This window comes from Cyprinus carpio, chromosome A22, assembly GCF_018340385.1.
Source record: "Cyprinus carpio isolate SPL01 chromosome A22, ASM1834038v1, whole genome shotgun sequence".
NCBI classification, from domain to species: domain Eukaryota; kingdom Metazoa; phylum Chordata; class Actinopteri; order Cypriniformes; family Cyprinidae; genus Cyprinus; species Cyprinus carpio.
In genome coordinates, this window is record NC_056593.1 from 14,029,321 (window position 1) to 14,050,849 (window position 21,529).

At 34.7% G+C, this 21,529-nt stretch overlaps 1 long non-coding RNA gene across 1 annotated transcript in view; it reads right to left on the reverse strand.

Moving 5' to 3' along the window:
• The window catches only part of LOC109083289, an 84,566-nt gene that overhangs the window by 14,565 nt on the left and 48,472 nt on the right, over window positions 1–21,529 (reverse strand). The gene's annotated exons all lie outside the window — the stretch shown is intronic.

A 21,529-nucleotide genomic window follows, 5' to 3' on the forward strand; every position in this document is an offset into this window, starting at 1 on the left:
TTAGATATAATTTTATACATTTGTTTAACTGAAAGGAAAATTCTCGATTATAATAGCTATAGACTGTTCATTCAGATTAATGATCCCAACTTAATTGGTCTTGGTTTTGTTTAATAATGAAGATGTTATGGGTGTTATATAAAAACTTATTGGTTTAAGCTGTTGTGTTGTATTATGGAAGTCACTTCCCATCATGCTTTTTGCAAGCGTATTGACATCACAGTAATCTTTAGTGATCAGTTCTGCTCATCTCAAACAAGTTTGTTGCCAATATCATGATCTACTGGTTGAGATTAAGTAAAGTTAAAGGACCTTTTTCTTCTGTTTCTGCAGTTGGTGCTCCATCTGTGCATTTCTAGTGCTGATTAACAAATGTGAGCACCTTAATTAAAATTGAATGATAAATTCATGTATCATGTATAAATGCCAGATTCCAGATGGTTTACAATTTAAGTTTGTGTGATTTCAGTGTGTATGCAGGTCCTGGTTGAGGGTTTTATTTGCGGCTCTTAGGCTGTTTTTGGTGGTTCTGGGCTGTTTTTGGTGGTTCTGTTGTCCTGCCGTGTTCTTCAGATGAACATGATCTTAAACTTCAAGACACTGAAGTGTTTTGGTAAAGATTCAGTACGCGACAGGACCCACAGTACAAAGAACAGAGCTGAAACTTTCCCTGAGGAGTATGAGAGAGGAAACTTCTCCATCAGACTCATCAATCTTAATCACACTGATGAAGGAGAGTTCAGCTGCTTCATCATACCACACAGATGATCTTTGTACGATACAGCTGATCATCAAGGGTGCGCAACAAAAAAAAAAAAAACTGTATTTATATTTGAAGCTTTAATTAAAAACAAATCCTTCTTTTATCACAGTGCAGTAATGGCTTTTTGTTTTTTTTTTTTTTTTTTGTTTTTTTTTTGCAGAATCAACAGAAGAAAAAGGAAACAAAACAACTGAACAAGAAAATGAAGGAGCACAAACACAGTCAGACTGGAGAAAGATATTGATCTGTGTTTTTACTGTATTTACTGTATTTACTTGAATTAACTGTTGTGTCTATAACAGCCTATGTCATGTTTCGCAGGAGAAAAAGATCTCAGGCTTGCTTATAGAAGGAACCGTGGCAAACTGAAAGTTAAAACGTTTTAACAGACTCGCTTTCTCTCATTTTATGACTATATTGCAAGTTAAATGTTACCTTTAGCTGAATTTGTGGGGAGCTTTTCATTGTTTCTCTCTTGTGCAGAATACTGGGTAAGGCCTGTTGCCTCTCCAGTGGTCAGCAACCTCTGAGCAGCACGTTTTTTCTGGCACCCATGTTAACAAATGAGAGTTCATTTTGAAAGCATGAAAGGCACATCATGAATAATCATATTTTCTGCTGCAGCTCATGCCACACTCAGGTGCAGTGTGAATCAAGTATTACACTGTTCTGTATTGTTATACTCTTGTTGACAGAAATCAATGTGCACTGTTTGTTCTTAATGCGTAACAATGAGATCTTTAAACACTATATAAGCAAATAAATAAATTTAAATAAATAAATAAAAGCTGTCAATCCTGTCAAAGAATGGCCTTCACAATTCTGTACCACTAGTGCTCTTTCTTTATGTTGTGTTTGCCAGAATACATGTGTTTTGTATTCTGTATTTATTTCATGGTATTATAATGTTAGAATCTGATTTATTAATTCCTGATTGCACATTAGCTAATTTAATTATTTGTTTACACACAGTGTGCTAGGCGCTAATTATCTATACATATATGCTATATGGCTCTGCAGACTTATGTCAGAAAGAGTGTAATTATTTTACTTGATCTGCTGTACTACAGTTTAACTGGGTGTGAACTACATTGTTTATTATGTCTATCCATTAAAATGCATGTTAGAGTTTTAAGAGAATGTGAAAATATGCAATGAGGAAGCCTCTTTACTTGGATAAGGCTAGTGAAGCCATTAATCTTCTTAAACCCAAGACACTGCCAGACGTGGACAGTTTTTTCTGAATTCTACAGATAGTTTTGCTCAAGTTTGCTCAAAGAATGTATTATAAAAGCTTCTGTTTCCCTGCACGTATTCAAGGTCTTATGCTGGCTCACAAACTCAATATATTTTTCTAGGGCTGGGTATTGATTCAGATGTCCCAATTCGATTTGTTTTCGATGTACAAGCTCTCGTTTCGATTCGTTTCGATTCTTGGGTCAATTCTCTCTCTCTCTCTCTCTCTCTCTCTCTCTCTCTTTTTTACATTCAGTGAATATAGTTTTAATACAAATGCTATTGATATTTCTAAAAAACTAACAGTAAACATCAATTTACAAATGGTGAATTTATAAAAAGAAAAATTAAGAGCCACAAGCCTGTATTTTAAACCTTTTGATTTATTTTGTATAGGGTCCTTTTTTAAACAATAATAGGGCCATATAAAATGTTCTTCTTAATTTTTTCTGGGTAATCAGATGAAGGCATAAAAACAATTTAATTTATCCTAATGAAAAAAAAAAAAAAAACAAATTTTTTTGCACAAAAGAGGTTTACTGTTAAAATTTAAAAAAAAAAAATGTGATTATTCCTTTCAAAATAAAGATTTATTAATATTTATTCGTAGTAGTAGTACCAGCATTTTTTTGTTAACATTGAGTCTTAAGACTGCTTAATAGCAATATATTTTTGACAGTTACTTCACGTGAAACTAAACTTTTATTTTGGACGGGTTGCCGTGAGGACACTCTCAAGGAAACTTTGGAATGCGGAAGTAAAGCGTGTCGTGGAGCAGCCAATAGTTCCAAACACTGATAGTTCCAGCGCTGAACTCCACACATTTTCAATGTTTCTGAAGTACGCTCGCTGATAAGTTGATGAAATCACTGTATTTTCGACATTTGAACGCATTAGCCGACCTCTCATCAATATAATAGATGTATTTTATGTAGCCAGCTTTATTAATGTTTATTGGAGGTAGGTAGACTCTTAATTACTGCTAGCTTAAAGCGTTTAGTTCACCCCAGAAATGAAAATTATGTCATTAATCACTCACCCTCATGTCGTTCCAAACCCGTAAGACCTCCGTTCATCTTCGGAACACAGTTTTAAGATATTTTAGATTTAGTCCGAGAGCTTTCAGTCCCTCCATTGAAAATGTATGTACGGTAAACTGTCCACGTCCAGAAAGGTAATAAAAACATTATTATAAATATATATTACATTATTACATATATATAAGTAGTCCATGTGACATCAGAGGGTCCGTTAGAATTTGTTGAAGCATCGAAAATACATTTTGGTCCAAAAATAAACAAAAATTACGACTTTATTCAGCTTTTTCTTCTCTTCCGGGTCTGTTTGCTGTGTTTTCTGGCGCCCCCCAATAACAAAAGATAACACTTCAGCAGAATCCTGAAACGTACGGAAGAGGATTAGGGCCAAGCAATAATAAAAAAAAATATAAACCATCTCGAGATTAAAGTCATTATATTTCGAGATTAAACTCGTTAAATTTCGAGAAAAAAAGTCGAAATACAATCTTGAGAATAAACTTATGATATATGGAGAATAAAGTCGTTGTGTTTCAAGTTTAAACTCGTTAAATTTCGAGAAAAAAAGTCGAAATACAATCTTGAGAATAAACTCATTAAATATCGAGAATAAAGTCGTTGTGTTTCGAGATTAAACTCGTTAAATTTCGAGAAAAAACAGTCGAAATACAATCTTGAGAATAAACTCATTACATTACACGCCATTAATGGCAATGCCGTATGGTTTTAATTTATCATAGCTGTCGAAGTGCCAGAGTGCATTTGGGTGAAGCCAGCGATAACCTTTCATGTTGGACAAAAGCGAGTAGCCTACATCACGCAAATTGGACTGATTTTTTTCTTCTAAAAAGACCTAGCCGCTTGCAAATTCTCTTTAAAGTTCGTGTGCTAATTATTATTGTGTCATAATTAGCTAAAGTTGATAGTATTTCTTTGTTACTGAAAGAAAGTCTAAAATATAGCTTGACTAAGTGATCCAACTCTGCCATGTCCTCTATAGGCTATGCAATGAACACTGATCGAATGCGTTATTCTCTACATTTCATTTCGACTTTTTTTTTCTCGAAAACACAACGACTTTATTCTCGAAATTTAATGAGTTTATTCTCAAGATTGTCTTTCGACTTTTTTTCTCGAAATTTAAACGAGTTGTTTTTCTCGAAACACAACGACTTTATTCTCGATATTAATGAGTTTATTCTCAAGATTGTATTTCGACTTTTTTCTCGAAATTTAATGAGTTTAATCTCGCAATATAATGACCTTAAATCTCGATATTTAATGAGTTTATTCTCAAGATTGTATTTTGACTTTTTTTTCTCGAAATTTAATGAGTTTAATCTCGCAATATAATGACTTTAATCTCGAGATGGTTTTATTTTTTATTAATGCTTGGCCCTAATCCTCTTCCGTATGAACGCGTTCACAACAGACCCGGAAGAGAAAAAAAAGCGGAATAAAGTCGGTTTTTTGTTTTTTTTTGGAGCAAAATGTATTTTCGATGCTTCAACAAATTTGTCCACCCCAAACTATTACCTCAATGCTAAAACATGTAATTGAGTTTACACTTCTATGACAGCATAAAAAAAAAAACATTATAGAAACAAAAAGCAGAATTTATGGCTGAGCTTTGTCTATATGGTGTCATAATGCTACAAAAAAAATATTTTCCCGTATTAGCATAATAAGGAAAATTTAAATAACAATAGTGGTTATATATATATATATATATATATATATATAAATTTTATTATTATTATTTATTTTTTTTCTCATTTAATTTCAAATTCTTTACTGTGGTACAGAGACAAAATAACATAAATCCAGACAAACATCCAAATGAGTATTGACAACTATAGGTGTGTGCTTTCTGTAATCTCAGTTTCATGAAAATGTTTGGGAAACATAGGCTTTCAATGTTTATTTAATCTGTCCTTCAAGATATTAACCTTAACACTGTTTCCTCTTTCTTTACTACTCCCAGTTCTGTCCAGCTTCAATGAGCTTGACTGACTCAAGACCCAGTCTCCTCTGTGGCCTGGTAACATGGTTTGCTTCTGGCAATGGAATGCTCTCACCCCAAAATTCAAGTAACTATAGCATTACTTACAGCTTTCCCTGTAGGAAGTCAAGCGAGTTTCTTTGAAGACCGAACATTCAAGGAAAATTAACCTACCCTCTCTCAGGATGTAATGTTTAATTAAAATGTTTTGTTGAATGCAGTTGGTTGCCTTGTATATTTTTCACTGTTGACGTTCTTTCTTGACTTAAAAACTGAACAGCTTCTGGCATTCATTGATATTCACTTGTTGTGCATATATATATTTATGTGAATGTGTCTTAACATAACTTAAAGATGTTAATAATTATGACCATAGAAGCACAGAAAAATATATATATACAGCACATACTGTAAATGTAGCTTATACCTTATCGGAGCAGTCCCCTTTTCCCTCGAAAATTAAACGCACACAAATTTAATTCTATTCAAGGGGTTTTATTGGCATGAACGTTATAAGAAAGTTTCTCTAAAGCATCAGAATACAATTTTCAATACAATATATACAGTAATATAAACACAACTGGGTGAGGAACAGCCAAACAAGGTTGTTGAAGACAGTTTACTGTGAAAAAACATATACCACGGCAAGACGCAGCAACAAGACACAAGGCAGATGTGCTGCTTCAGATGTGCTGCCCAAGCTCTGTTGAAGAAGCACAAAGAAATTGAGGACTGGTCAGCAGTGTCACCCAAAGAAACTTACTGCAGCAGATGAAAGGCACATCATGCTTACTTGCCTTGCAATCGGAAGATGTCCAGCAGTACCATCAGCTCAGAGCTGCAGAAAACTGTGGGACCCTAGTACATCCATCTCTTGTCTGGAGAAGTCTGGTCAGAAATAGCTGGCCAATTCCTAAGAAGAAGGTTTTAAGACAACTTTGATTCACTTTTTTGATCCATTTCAAATGTTGACTACTCTATATTATATATTATATATTATATATATATATATATATATATATATATATATATATTATATATATATATATATAATATATATATATATATATATATATATAAATTATTTATTTTATTTATACCTATTTTTTTGTTTAATTTATTTTTTTGTATACTTTATATTTTTTTTACATTTATTTTTTTTTTTGTATACATAACTTTTTTGATCCATTTCAAATGTTATACGTGTATATGTCTGTGTGTGTGTGTGTATGTATATATATGTGTATGTATGTGTATATATATATTATATATATATATATATTATATATAATATAACCTAGAGTAGTCAACATTTGAAATGGACCTGAAGTTGTCCTTAAAACCTTCTTATTAGGACAAATTAGTTCTTAGGACAACTTTTTCTTTTCTTTTTTTGTATGTGTGTGTGTGTGTGTATATATATATTATTAGTATACAGACATACTGTAGGTAAATATAAACAGTACACTTATGTTTAGGGAATGTTTAGCCTATGTTTAGGGAAGGATGAAGGGGTTAACCATACTGAAATGAATCCCGTTAACAGTAACGGTAATGTTATGGATCGTATTTAGGAAAAGAGAACACACTGTATGTGTAGTAAACATAGTAATCAATGCATACGCGTTAATATTTGCCGAAAAAATGCTGTAATATAGTCGTTGCTGTAAATGTATTTTACGCTATAGGAGCAGCCCCTCTTCCCTCCAAAATTAAACACAAAAACTGATTAATGCCGTGTTTCCGCCACTCCTCAGAAAAAAAACAAAAAAAAAATGCTATTATATGTATGTAATGCAAGTGTCAACGTAATAATCAATGTATATTATGCGTCAATATTTACTGATAATTGCTGCAAATATAGTTGCTGCTGTCTGTCCCGCTTAAAACCATTCAAACTGGTTGACAGCGCGGATTTGTTTGTAACTATTGAGAGCTACATGAAAGTTGCTGCTGTCTGTAAGAGTCTTATGCTGCGTTCACGCCCAAACGCGAATAGAGCGTAGGGCTGTTCGATTCCACAATTTTTTAGAATCGATTCCTTACGGTTGTTTTCGATTCTTTCCAATTCTTCTTTTTTTAGATTAAAGGAACCTAATCTCACCATGATGGCTGCAGGATAGGTCGTATAATGTTTCCTTCCTATAATATGAAGCTGAAAAAAAAAAAGATGGCTGCAGGATAGGAAGTTTAGTTTTTTTTTTAGCTTTGCTCGTGAAATTAGTCATAGCCCAGCTAAGCAGGGACATGCGTTTATGGCATGAATTAAATAAGACATGAATTGTCTAAAATAAATGTGCACAGTTAAGCTTAATGATGAAGTTTTACTTTGTATACTTTGCACAATATTAACAAACTGTACACTGAAACAAAATAACCAGAACTGGTAGAGCTCATGGTTTATCTGTCAATCAGATGCGCTCTCGGCCACTGATCTTTGCTCGTGACGTGTTATTTTATAATTATCTTATCTAATTATCTTAATTATTTTATAATTAAATATATATATAACATTGAAAATAATCTTTTATCTCACAACTATTGTAATTATGGCTTTGGTGAATTGTGCTTCTGAAACGGAAGGCTAAATCCTAAAATTCAGTTGATCAGTACCGACTCGTTTTCTTTCGTTTTTTTTTTTCTTTCTTTCGTGAATTTAAATGTGTGCAGCATTTGTCAGATGTAGCCTTCCGTTTGAGAGACTCCCATTGATAAGCTTTGCTGAACTGAAAAAGACTCTGAATGAGGAGTCGACTCCCCTTGATGGAATCGATTCCAACGCCTCGGAATCGATTCCCAGCCCTAATAGAGCGTCTGGCGCGAATGATTTCGATGTTAAGTCAATTAAAGGAAAAATTGAAATCGCATCATATGACCTCTTTAAATGTATGACATCAAAGTACTGCGAGATTGATTCGAAAGCATACAGCAGGTAGGGCCGCAACGTCCGCATGTCATGCTGACGTGTGCCAAAAAAACTCTCGCGATGGCGAGGCGGCTGTGTCGGACTGAGCAGTTGAGCGCAGTTGCTCTCCACCGACTGCGCTATACAAAAGCATGATGGGAAACGACTGACTGACGACACAGCTTCATGCTCATTGGCTGAGAATGTCAACTGATACATTTTCTCTTTATTCTAAGAATTAGATTACCCATTTACTTATTTATATTTACATGCGAACTAAACAAAAACAAAACACGCCTAGTTAAGAATTAGGACATGCGTTTATTTTATTTATTTTTTCTCTTAATTAGAATTCTTCCTTGTAATTTTCACTTTATTCTATTGTATGTTTGTGTAAATTAATAAATAAATCAATCCATTTAAAAAATATACATGCACACATACATATCTAAATGGACTGTTTAGGCATTATGCCTCATCTTTGTGTGGTTTCATCTGAGAAGTGTCAGGGTCTTGCTTAAAACAAGGTAAGAAATTCTGAAGAAAGTTTGCTACAAAACAGCTTTGACTTGCATATGGAAAAATATTATGGACGTGAAATGGTGGCAGAAACCTGCTTGTTTGCAAACATTCTTCTAAATTTCCTCCTTTGTGTTCAGCAGAACAAAGGAATTGATGCACATGATGACAAAAAAGTGGTATTTCGATTAAATCCATTTTGTCTGCGATAAAAAACGTGAACGCGATCTCCTCCATTGCTGACATTTACAGGCGACAAAACAGCGAGATTCAGGAAGTGTCCGACTTCAAAGGTCTTTTCTGACCCCTCCCCTTACTGCAGCCGCCTACATTTCAGGCGAGGCAAGGCGCATCTCAAACAAGCCTAATGTAAAGACGCGTTTACGCGCGTCTGGAGGTCTCGCGCGTCTAGTTCGTGCGAATGACGCGAATTGAGTATGGCAAGCGAAAAGGGTCAGAATTACGCCTAGATTAAACGCGTTGAAATACAAAACGCCGTTTTTTTTACGGCGTTTTTAAAACGATATTAGCGCCGTCAAATACGCCGTCCTGATAGCAGACGCCGTAAAAAACACGCGTAAACCGTAAAAAAACGCCGTAAAAAACGGCTTGCCACAGGACGCCAAAAAAAAAACGCCGTTCTGAATGCACAAAAGCGCAGTATTTATGGCGTTTTCCTTGTAGTTTAATGAGCCACGCCTGCTGATTTCCACAGCCAGTAATATTGAACTGTTCTCAACCCAATCAATGACGAAACAGAACCAGACTAATTTACCACAGATCCTTTAAGAGGAAGAAGTGCCTGTGAACTGATAGGAAATATTAAGTAACTTTTTGTATATTTTCATCTCTACAAACATTGAACATAGGCCGATTCCACATCTTTTATCCTACTTGAATGTAATTGGTTATTATTTAACAATTATAAACCCTAGTTTATATATCATTTACTACTCAAAATACCTTTTATGTATATAAATAAGTGCTGGTTCAAAATATTCAATTAGCTTTGAGTAATTTAATTTCCAATACAAGAAATCATACATGATAATGGAAGTCAGAGAGTGTGTAAAAGCTGTGCAGCTACAGAAGTTGGAGGCAATGGTCCTTAGTCTTTTTTGACCCCTATACGCGCGTTAAAACCATAATCCAAACTGATTCTGGTATACGGGGAGTTTATTTGCTGTTTAACAACAAAATATACGGTGAGACATTGCTTCCACACATATTATTTTTTTCTGCTCACGTGATAATAATGAGTTGTGTAGTTTAAAACAACATATTTTCTCGTAATAACGAGATGTTACGTCGTTAAAACAACATTATCTCCTTAAAACGACATATTTGTTTCTCAACAACATGTCATAAAAACAATATGATTTTCCCGTTATAGATTACATAATGTGAGCAAGCTAAGCTATTGTCCGAGCTGCTGTCGTCGCGGTCCTGACATAAAAGAGCATCTGCACGCTGCTGAAATTCTAAGAATACACTTTTTTTAATTGTTTTAAATGTATTGTAATATTTTTACTGTAACATCATGTTTATTAGGATTAATCTCCAATCTTACTACAATATTCTATAACTGCATTCAGACCCAGAGGATATGACATGATCAAATCAAACCAGTTATTTTTATTTTTTAACAATACCGACTCTGGGCTAGGAATATTTCTTTATTTGAGTGACTCAAGTTTGATTTAACAACAAATCTAAATACGAACAAATAAAGAAATAAAGAGAAATTACAGTTGATTTTATTATTACATCACTATTATTAACATTTCATTCTGTCTGAAGAATGGAAAAAACGAAACTTAAGCTATATTTTTCGTATATTTTTTTTATTGTGGATAAAAAATGAGCTTATGCATTTGTGCGTGAGCGGCCCTGAAACACCACTTTTCAACTCAGTCTGTCTTTATGGTCTGTCCCATTAAAAGCAGAATAAGAGTTCATCTGTGATGTGCAGCTCTGCAAATTAGTCACATCTTTTCTTCATATTGTTTGGCTGTTGTGACTATATTTCTTGCAAATATAAATCTCATATAAAGAACAACACTGCACTTCTCGGGTCGGCGGCGTCTGAGCTTCTTATATGCATTGTTCTCGCTGCACACCCATGCTCAGCGTAGCCTATTCCTTATAAAGCCTGGAATCTACCCCAGCCCCCAAAAGGAGATTTGATGCGATGCGCGGCTCAATTCAGGTAAATATAGCAATATATAGTCAATAATATATAATAATCAACATAAAATGGGCCTAATGCCGCCCACGCATGTGAAAGAAATATTAAAGAATAGTCTAAGCTTATTTGTTTTTACCCATGAAAAAAACAAATTTAATTTAATTTTTCCGTTTCTCAAACAAAACGAAATAACAATAACAACAATAATAATAATAGGCTAATAATTATAAAATCAAACCATTTGTCACTCAAATAAATAAAATATAAAAAACTTTTTTTTTTTACAGCAGAGAGAATTGCATGTGGGTGACGTAATACAATTGCATGTGCATGTCAGTGCTGCTGTATTGTTATCTAAGACTTTTTAAAGGCTCAAATGAAATAAAATAAAATTTTTAATAAAAATAAAAAAAAAAAATATTAGATGAAAAACTTAAACTGAAAAAGATGCTGCCTCGACAGCAAAATAAGTTAAATTACTTAACTAAATTAAATTAAAGTTCTAAACAACAAAAAAAAAGAAGAAAGAAATATTCTGTCAAATACAGAGTTTTTAAAACAGTATTTGCGGCGCAAAATACATCGTTGTGATAACAAACGCCGTTAAAAACGTGCAAAAATATGTCAATGACGCCGTATACGTTTCACCTTTGACGGCGTTTTAGTGTGTGTATGAAAACGCCGTTTTTTTACACCATTAATGTTTTGCCATATGACGGCGTAAAAGCGCCGTTTTGGTTGCCCAGAGCGCGCGTCATTTACGGCGTTTTGCTAATCGTATAATGAGCCACGCCCACTGATTCCTCAAGCCAGTACGTTTGAACGGTTTTCACCCAATCAGCCAATTGTAATGCTGCTCATTAAAACTGCTCGGTCGGTGCCAAATTGTCTTATATTTGCCTGTTAAATTTTTATTTTGAGCAAATTTGAGTCGTGACATGTTAACGGAGAACAAAAACTGGAATGTGAACACAGGGTCAGATGTGATCTGCGAGGTCCTGCAAACAAATGGGCAAAATCAGGTAAGATCTTTATTACCTTTCAAAAATAGTAAAGTATAACATTACCAGAGTTTATAAATGGGTTAAGGACATGTAACCTGCAGAAGATAAATATGTCTGTGTGTATTTTTGCATATTATTATATGCATACTTTAGCATTGTCACAGATTCTAAAGTGAGATGCTCATCTGATGGTGTGTGATGCTGGTAATTTGATAATGTCTGTCTTTTAGAGATTTTTCAAATTTTTATGTTTTGAATGCCATGCATTATGTGTGTTTGTATTTTTAATCGTACAACAGTCTCGAAGATACTCTGTTTGTGTTTTCTGGATAATCGCAAATGTTGGTACAATTTAAATGAATTAAAGATTGTTTTAAAGCAGTGGTTTCTCAAAGTGTGGTACGAGTAGCACTAGTGTTACTCAGGCTCCCTCTAGTGGTACGCAGAGGAATCACTAAATTAAACATTAATCAATGTTAATAAATTTTAATTTGATCTTTATTTGAGTAAAGTTGTTTTTTGGTGGTGTTGTTGTTGTTTTACATTTAAGTACAGTACAGTTTTTATTTCACTTTTGGTACAACACATTTTAAATTTAATCTTTTATTTTTTTTCATTTACCGGTATGTAAGCACAGTACAGTGTTAATGTTCAAACTGTGTATTTACAATGTTGAAGTGGCTGACAACAATAAATATTCTTATTAGGAATAAAACTGCCTTGTGTAAAACTGTGCAGAGCTGTAGCTGAATAGTTAGGCCTACTACGCTGCTGAAATGTAATGTTGGTCATTATGGTGCTGCTTGGAGAGCCCAAATATTTTCTGAAGTGGTTGGTATAAAAAGTTTGAGAACCACTGGTTTAAAGAAAAGGTATTTAAATTGAAACCCTGCTTTTTAAGAACTTTTCAGTAAGACATGTCTTCTTTCCCCTTGTAGAGTCATCAAGGATCCGGCTTATTATCGGCACATTGCTAAGGAATTGTTCATCTGCTCCATTGCACTGTCACTTCTGTTAGAGATTCATTGACCTTTTGTGATAGGTTGTGATTTTACTTGGTTTAATAAAAATGTACTTAATTTGATTTTACTTGTTTTACCAAATACACTGTATAGTTAGGATTCTGATTAAAACTGTGTAACTGGGGGCTCTGAAAACAGTGCTTGTGAATAATTTAATATTGCAAACTTTCATCTGAATACATTAAATAAGTGTTTAATGAATAGTGTTGTGCACTTTGTTTCCAACCCCACTGTTATTGAACTGTAAAGCGAAAAATTTTGTATGTGATTTATTTTGCATTCAATTTTCAGTTAAAAATATCAAAGTTGATATTTTTATGAGTATTTAGTACAGGACCATACAGAAAGCGGACAAGTGGGAGAGAGAGGAGGGGACGGCATCAGAAAGGACCTAGAGCTGGGACACTTTCGAGGATCACCCGAAGCACAACCACGCTATATACACGTTTATATACATGAGGCACCAAAAACCACGCTATATACATGAGGCACCAAAAAAAAACTTTACTCAAATAAAGATCAAATTAAAATGTATTAACATTCATTAATGTTTAATTTAATGATTCCTCTGCGTACCACTAGAGGGAGCCTGAGTACCACTAGTGCTACTCATACCACACTTTGAGAACCACTGCTTTAAACAATCTTTAATTCATTTAAATTGTACTGACATTTACGATTATCCAGAAAACACTAACAGAGTATCTTTGAGACTGTTGTACGATTAAAAATACAACACACCTAATGCATGGCATTCACACCAGAAACATTTTTTGAAAAATCTCTAAAAGACAGACATTATCAAATTACCAGCATCACACACCATCAGATGAGCATCTAACTTTAGCATCTGTGAAAATGCTAAAGTATGCAAATAATAATATGCAAAAATACACACAGACATATTTATCTTCTGCAGGTTACATGTCCTTAACCCATTTATAAACTCTGGTTACGTTATACTTTACTATTTTTGAAAGGTAATAAAGATCTTACCTGATTTTGCCCATTTGTTTGCAGGACCTCACAGGTCAAATCTGACCCTGTGTTCACATTCCAGTTTTTGTTCTCCGTTGACATGTCACGACTCAGATTTGCTCAAAATAAAATTTAAACAGGCAAATATAAAATAATTTGGCACCGACTGAGCAGTTTTAATGAGAAGCATTACAATTGGCCGATTGGGTGAAAACCGTTCAAGCGTACTGGCTGTAGGAATCAGTGGGCATGGCTCATTATTAGCAAAACGGCGTAAATGCTCTGTGCAACCATAACGGCGTTTTTTACGCCGTCATATGGCAACATGAACGGCGTAAAAAACGGCGTTTTCATACACACTAAAACGCTGTCAAATACGGCGTCTTTGACGTATTTTCGCACATTTTTTTTACGGCGTTTGTTATCACAACGACGTATTTTGCAGCACAAATACTGTTTAAAACTCTGTATTTGACAGAATATTTATTTCTTTTTTGTTGTTGTTTAGAACTTTAATTTAATTTAGTTAAGTAATTTAACTTATTTTGTTGTCGAGGCAGCATCTTTATTTTTCAGTTTAAGTTTTTCATCTAATAATTTTTTTAAATTTTATTTAAAATGTTATTTTATTTCAATTGAGCCTTTAAAAAGTCTTAGCTAACAATATAGCAGCACTGACATGCACATGCAATTGTATTACGTCACCCACATGCACTTCTCTCTGCTGTTAAAAAAAAGTTTTTTTATATTTTATTTATTTGAGTGACAAACGGTTTGATTTTATAATTATTAGCCTATTATTAGCCTATTATTATTTGTTATTTCGTTTTGTTTGAGAAACGGAAAAAATGAAATTAAGCTAGATGTTTTTTTTTTTGTTTTTTTCCGTGGGTAAAAACAAATAAGCTTAGTCTATTCTTTAATATTTCTTTCACATGCGTGGGCGGCATATTATATGTAAATATGTAAATAATAAATAATATAAATTAAATGTAATATAAATGTAAATAATATGTAAAAATATTACAATACATTTAAAACAGTGTATTCTTATAATTTCAGCAGCGTGCAGATGCTCTTTTATGTCAGGACCGCGATGACAGCAGCTCGGACAATCGCTTAGCTTGCTCACATTATGTAATCTATAACAGGAAAATCATATTGTTTTTATGACATGTTGTTGAGGAAAGAAATATGTCGTTTTAAGGAGATAATGTCGTTTTAACGACGTAACATCTCATTATTACGAGAAAATATGTCGTTTTAACTACACAACTCATTATTATCACGTGAGCGGGAAAAAAATAATATGTGTGGAAGCAATGTCTCACCGTATATTTGTTTGTTTAAACAGCAAATAAACTCCCCGTATACCAGAATCAGTTTGGAGTGGGGCTCGAACCAGCGGTTTTTTATAGCGGTGTATAGGGGTCAAAAAGACTAAGGACCATTGCCTCCAACTTCTGCAGCTGCACAGCTTTACACACTCTCTGACTTCCATTATCATGTATGATTTTCTTGTATTGGAAATTAAATTACTCAAAGCTAATTGAATTTTTTTGAACCAGCACTTATTTATATACATAAAAGGTATTTGAGTAGTAAATGATATATAAACTAGGGTTTATAATTGTTAAATAATTAAAAATTACATTCAAGTAGGATAAAGATGTGGAATCGGCCTATGTTCAATGTTTGTAGAGATGAAAATATACAAAAAGTTACTTAATATTTCCTATCAGTTCACAGGCACTTCTTCCGCTTAAACGATCTGTGGTAAATTAGTCTGGGCCTGGTTCTGTTCGTCATTGATTGGGTGAGAACAGTTCAATATTACTGGCTGTGGAAATCAGCAGGCGTGGCTCTTTATACTACAAGGAAAACAGCGTAAATAACGCGCGCCTTTGTGCATTCAGAACGGCGTTTTTTACAACGTCCTGTGGCAAGCCAGACGGCGTTAAAAGTGTCCCTTTTTTACAAACACTAAAACGCTGTTTTTACGGCGTTTTTTTTTTTTCGGTTTTACGTGCGTTTTTTACGGCGTCTGCTATCAGGACGCCGTATTTGACGGCGCTAATACCGTTTAAACACCGTAAAAAGCAGCGTTTTGTATGTAAACGCGTTTAATCTAGGCATAATTCTGACCCCTTTTGGCTTGCCATAATTGAGCGTTGAAAAATTTGAACTTTGGCGTCAATTCGCGCCACGTTAACCAATCAGGAGCCTGCTCAGGAGTTACTCATTCAACATGGAGGAACGACTGATGTTGTCAGTGAGCAGTTCACACGGAGCTATATGACACAAGTTCATATTTCTATAGAGATAGGAATAAAAAGGACCTCGCTTGGAAGAGTGTGTTTGTAAATACACATTTAACTTTTGAGTCACGTACACGTTTATCGACCCGCGGCCTTCCCGCCGTTTTTTACAACTATTTCCCCTCATATAGCCTATAGCTACTTTTCGCTAACAAGATAATGTTTTTATTCAGAGGATGTGTGCAGGAAAAAGTGTTTTAATTTTGAGTTTAATTTTTGTTTATCATACACGTTTATCAGACAAACCGCCTAGCACTTGCCCCTCCCGCAAGAAGCGGATTATTTCGCCTCGGACGCGCGTCAATTTCGATTCAAACTCTTGCTTTCTATGCGCGTCTATTTCGCTCTAGATGCGCGAATCCATTCAAAATGTTCAAGCGGCAAACTAGACGCGGTAGACGCGAATTTGACTCTATTCGCGTTTGGTGTAAACACAGCATTATAATAACAGACCGGTGTGTAAATCTCTCTGACATATTTTAAAGCTTCTACGCCGCGAACTTTAAATATTTCACATATTTTTGAAAATCCAGCGTTTAGGTTGATCCTGATAAGCGCTCGTCGCCACAGTTTCTAAACACGACTGCTTTCTTCTTTCATGAAGGGGTTTGGCGCCAAGGTATCTCTTGTTTCCAGACGGAACGTTACGACGAACGCGACACACACATCTCCCGGAAATTCTGTATAATTCAACCAATCCGATGACGACTTCGACACTCCTGAAGTGTTTCCACTGTTGTGTGTCATATGCATCAGACGTGTATGTGATATGACGGTAGTTTTGTCAAATTAAATGGTAAAATGCTAATGAAGTGACTCTAAAAGCAGCCGGGGATGAAATTTGCATATTTATATCATCATAGTGAGACGACAGAGGCTGAAAACACCGCTGGTGTCGTGCGCGCTTGTGTAAACAAAACAGTTTTTCATTTCATTCATAGCTAAATTATGGCGCCTTTACGCGTGATGTCAAATGCTTCTGCAGAGTTGTAGTATTACTTTAGAATTTTACCCTGAGCATTGCAAATCACGCATATTGCTTTGTTCTTGGTTCTTGTTAACAGTATCTCCACCATGATAAGCACTGAATGTGTGTGACAGGCTGTTGTAAACATTGCGCAAGGTAAAATAAGGGGGGGTGATATCTAGTGGAGAAGACTAATGAAACTTCTTTTAAAATGTTTGCTGAAAGAAATACCGGAAAAGATCGATTTTGCGGCCTTTTGAGAATCGATATCGAATCGACTCCTGCTGAAAAAAACTGCATATGCTGGTTAGGTATGTTTTGACGCTGGGATGCTGGTTTATGCTGGTCCTTTTTTGCCCAGCCCTAATATTTTCATAATAATTATTCCATTGAAGTTTTTTTTTTTTTTTTTAATCTGGATATTCTTTTTTTCACAAATATGAAGAGTAGACGTTTGGACAGCTTTTTTCCTGTTATGGAAAGAACAGGAACTAAATCTGTGCTTACATTGAATCTTTCTCTCAAGTGCAAAATTTGCTTTCTAAACCTGAGAGACTCTCGTCTGGCTCATTCTGCTACTTTTTCTTGATCAGTGGTTGGACGAAGTACTTGAGTAAAAGTACAGATACGTATGATCAAGTGTTACTCCAGTAAAAGTAAAAGTACTCCTTTTTCAATTTCACTCGAGTGAAAGTACAAAAGTACTCAATTTTTTATGTACTTAAGTAAAAAACTACTGATAGATTTATTTAGCAATTTTATATAGGCTACTTAATTTAATTTTATATTAGCACATATGTTTTATAATCCTACTGCTCAGTATACCTAAGGATTTTCACAAAAATAACTACTATATAGAGTCAAGTTATATTTTTGTTGTTGATATGGACTACGTTGACGAGAGTGATTGTTCACTGTGAAGCTTACACTGTGATGTAGCTGAGAGAAAACACATTTGACCATCTGATCTTCACCAGTAAGAAAAAAGTGTTTTAAAGTTTGTTGTTTTGCAGAACATCAGTTATATATAACATGAGAATAAGGCTTGAAGTTAGGAAGAACATTTTAAGGAAATTACAATATAAACAAAATATAATAAAAAACATACAACACTTTGATAATTACTGTAGTTACCATGTGTCTGAACATCACATCCTTTCTTTTTTCCTCAGATGTGTAATCTATCTAGGTGGTGTGAATAAAAATATTTGGACTTTATAGCTAAAAATTACCCTCAACTTAGCACCAGCAAGCTTGTTAGCTAGACAAGCATCAGCTAACAATATTTACTTATTTTCAGTATGGTTATGAATAAACATACATATCTGTCTACTCGGCTAGTTAATCGAAAACACAATATAAAAATTTATACTGTTGATACACAATATAAAAACAGACGTCACTTAGGGCATGCGTAGCATTTTAATACAACTGTTAACGTTACGGCAACGGGGAATTTGAACGTGCATGAGTTATCTTATTTAATCTCGGTTATTTTAATGTTTCTGGGTTTTTTTAACCTAAAACATAGAGACACTGGTTGATGTGTCTGCATTTAATAATTTCAGTGGGCTTAAATAGATCACCCATTACAGCAGTTTTAGTTTCACAAACAACTGACAGTTTTGACCTAAATGTGATTTTCAGTTACAATAATTAATCCTAAAATCGACATGAGTAACTTACTCTTAGCAGCAAGAACTCCCAGTTCTTACTTGTGAATTCTGTTCACTGCAGACTCGCACTAAATGGTTAATTTGAATCAGTGAGTTGTCGACTTCGAGAACAGCTGCAATCGAATCATTCTAATTCGTGAATGAATCGTTTGGTGCGATTTGCGAACCGATTTAAAATGTTCATTGAAAAGAATCAGTTCGTTCTTGAATCAGACACGCTTCTGCTCGTCGGAGCACGTGATATATTATAAGGAATAACGATGATGTTTTATGAAATGTAGTGAAGCAAAAAAGTACGATCTTATGCTTTGGAATGTAGTGAAGTAAAAGAAAAAAGTTTCTCAAAATAAAACCACTCCAGTAAAGTACAGAAACTTGAAAAAAATTTACGAAGTAAAGCTACTCCGTTACTGTCCACCACTGCTCTTTTTGATGTTGATGTTCAGACTTTCAAAGCTTAGTGAAATGTCTAAAGACACATTACATTACAAAATCTGTAGTTATGAAAAAGCCCGTGTTATTTTTTTTTTTTTTTTTTTTTTTTTCATTTATTCTAATAATTAAGCTGACAAAACAAATGGCAACAGTGCTGGCAATATTGCATAATAGCCGACAAGGTTATGACCTGAGCTCTAAACCTTGTTGAGAGCACTTTCGGCACGTAACCCTTTTTGGGTTTAAGAATAACTTTACAATCATTCAGCAAGGATTCAATATAAGTGCCAAAAGTAGACATCACTTGAAAGTCCACCACTCACTATACAGAAGTAGTACACTATCTTCAGTGAGAGTGTTTGTAATTTCAGCTGTCAGCAATGGCTCGAACAGAAGCTCTGCCAGAGATTTTACCAAAGCCAAAGTCTGAAGTAAGCAGGTGTCACTCATTTTCAATTACTCCACCGGCCTCGCTCGGTTCCCATGGCTCTCGGTCCCGCCCACTCGTCACATTTGTAATCTATAATCTATTACATTTCCAAAGTAACCTTCCCCACACTTTTGTAATCTATAATCTATTACATTTCCAAAGTAACCTTCCCCACACTGACAACAAGTTATAGTCAGTAACTTATATTTTAGACGCTATAGTTACTTTGTCTAAATTCAGTACACACAATCTTAGAGGGGAAAACCATGTCTGCACATTTTGTGAATGTGTGTGAAAGCTCATAACAGGCCGAGGGGAAAGATAATGAATTAGTATGCTGTGCCTTCAAAAGTAAATCTCAGAAAACACCTGTGATGAGGAGCTATCTGTGTATAAGTAGTCAATGGGGCGGGACTGAATGTAGGCTAATGCAGTTTGTCGGCTTGGCACTTCAGAAAAGGTTGTGCTTTGGCCACAGAGTCTTGGGTCTCACAGCTGCTCAGGTTCTCTGCGAGAGGCTGAGGTGGATCTAGAGGTCTGCCTGGTTGGACGCTGAGCCGAACATTGAGCTGAAGAGGTGAGTTTGTGAAGGTTTGAGTGAAGACAGCAGCTGACTTCAAGAAAAAGATTTAATATTTCGCACATTTGAAAATAATTTTCAGTGTAGTTAACATTTCAGTATTTCTTGGGGAAAGGAGTTACCCCAAAGTGTCAACTATTGACACAGTGTCAAATTAATATTTCTGTACTTTATGTCTACACACAGAAACTGAAAATCTCATGTCCTCATCAATATTGAACATATGTTTGATGTTATCATGGCATGCTTGCAAAGGCAAGATAATTAGCAACTGTGCCTGACCTTTTTATTTTTTGTCTTACATATCATGTTTCCACAGCCAAAGTCATATATTTGTTTTTCACAATTCAAATAAAAGTAAAAAAAAATATATGTATTTTTTTTTATTTTTATTATTATTTCATTTTATTTTTTTTTACTAGTCTCCTGCTAACTGCTATAGATTTTTTTTTACCCTATTGCTCTATGACAGCTTCCTATAGTGCAGGGAAACATAGGTGCACTCAGTTTTGAAGAGGCCTTGCGCAAAACAGTTTGCGCACCATCTGGGGCCTTATGTATAAAACTTTACGTAGATTTCATCTGTAAAATTCCCTTCGCAACACCCAGTCAGCGGAAGATTGTGCGTTCATGAATCTTCACCCCGTCTCCTCCCCCCCCGAAAGATCCATATATGGAGCTTACAATGTCTAATTTTAATATGCATAACGTCATCTGCATATCATTTCCATGCATATTTCCATCCACCTGTTGAAACCTATTTTATCAATGAGCGCATCCTTATGTCTGTCGTTACCTCTTGTTCAAAAGCCATCAGACGAATCAAGTTCACATCAATGATCATTATTCGTGCAAAAGTATTTTCTCAGAACATGAGTTTTGCTATTTAGAACACAATTTAAAGCGGGACTGTCATATGACAAGCAATCCTCGCTGTGATTAAAACATTAGGCTTAATCACATACCACGGGGAAAGTGTTTGAAAGCAACACATCCACTGCAAATATTTCTGTTAAATTCATATAGCCAACAAATGTTGTAATTTCTGGATAATAATTTCATGAAATTTCAGTGCTTAACTGCATTATTCAGTGTCATATTTAATCTAAATGTGTATGTCAAATGTAAAACAGACTTTAAAATCATTTTGTTTGCTTTCTTATTTCACTTACTCCAGTAAAAGAGTGTGTATGCATGGTATAGAGAGTCCGTACAGTGCGCACATATTTATTTTTTTTTTGTTTTTTATAAATACCGATATGTGCCGTAGAAAAATTGCAACATTTATACAGCAGGCCCCTTATACAGTCTTATATCAGGCCCCTGGACTTTATGCAAGGATTTAAATGTTAAGCGGAGTATCCAGATGAACTAAGGAGGGCAGTAATACGCCAGTGATGCGTCTAGCCTGCCGCAAATTATATAATAATAAGAAGAAGATTTGCGTACCAAAGTACCTTGGGGCGTCG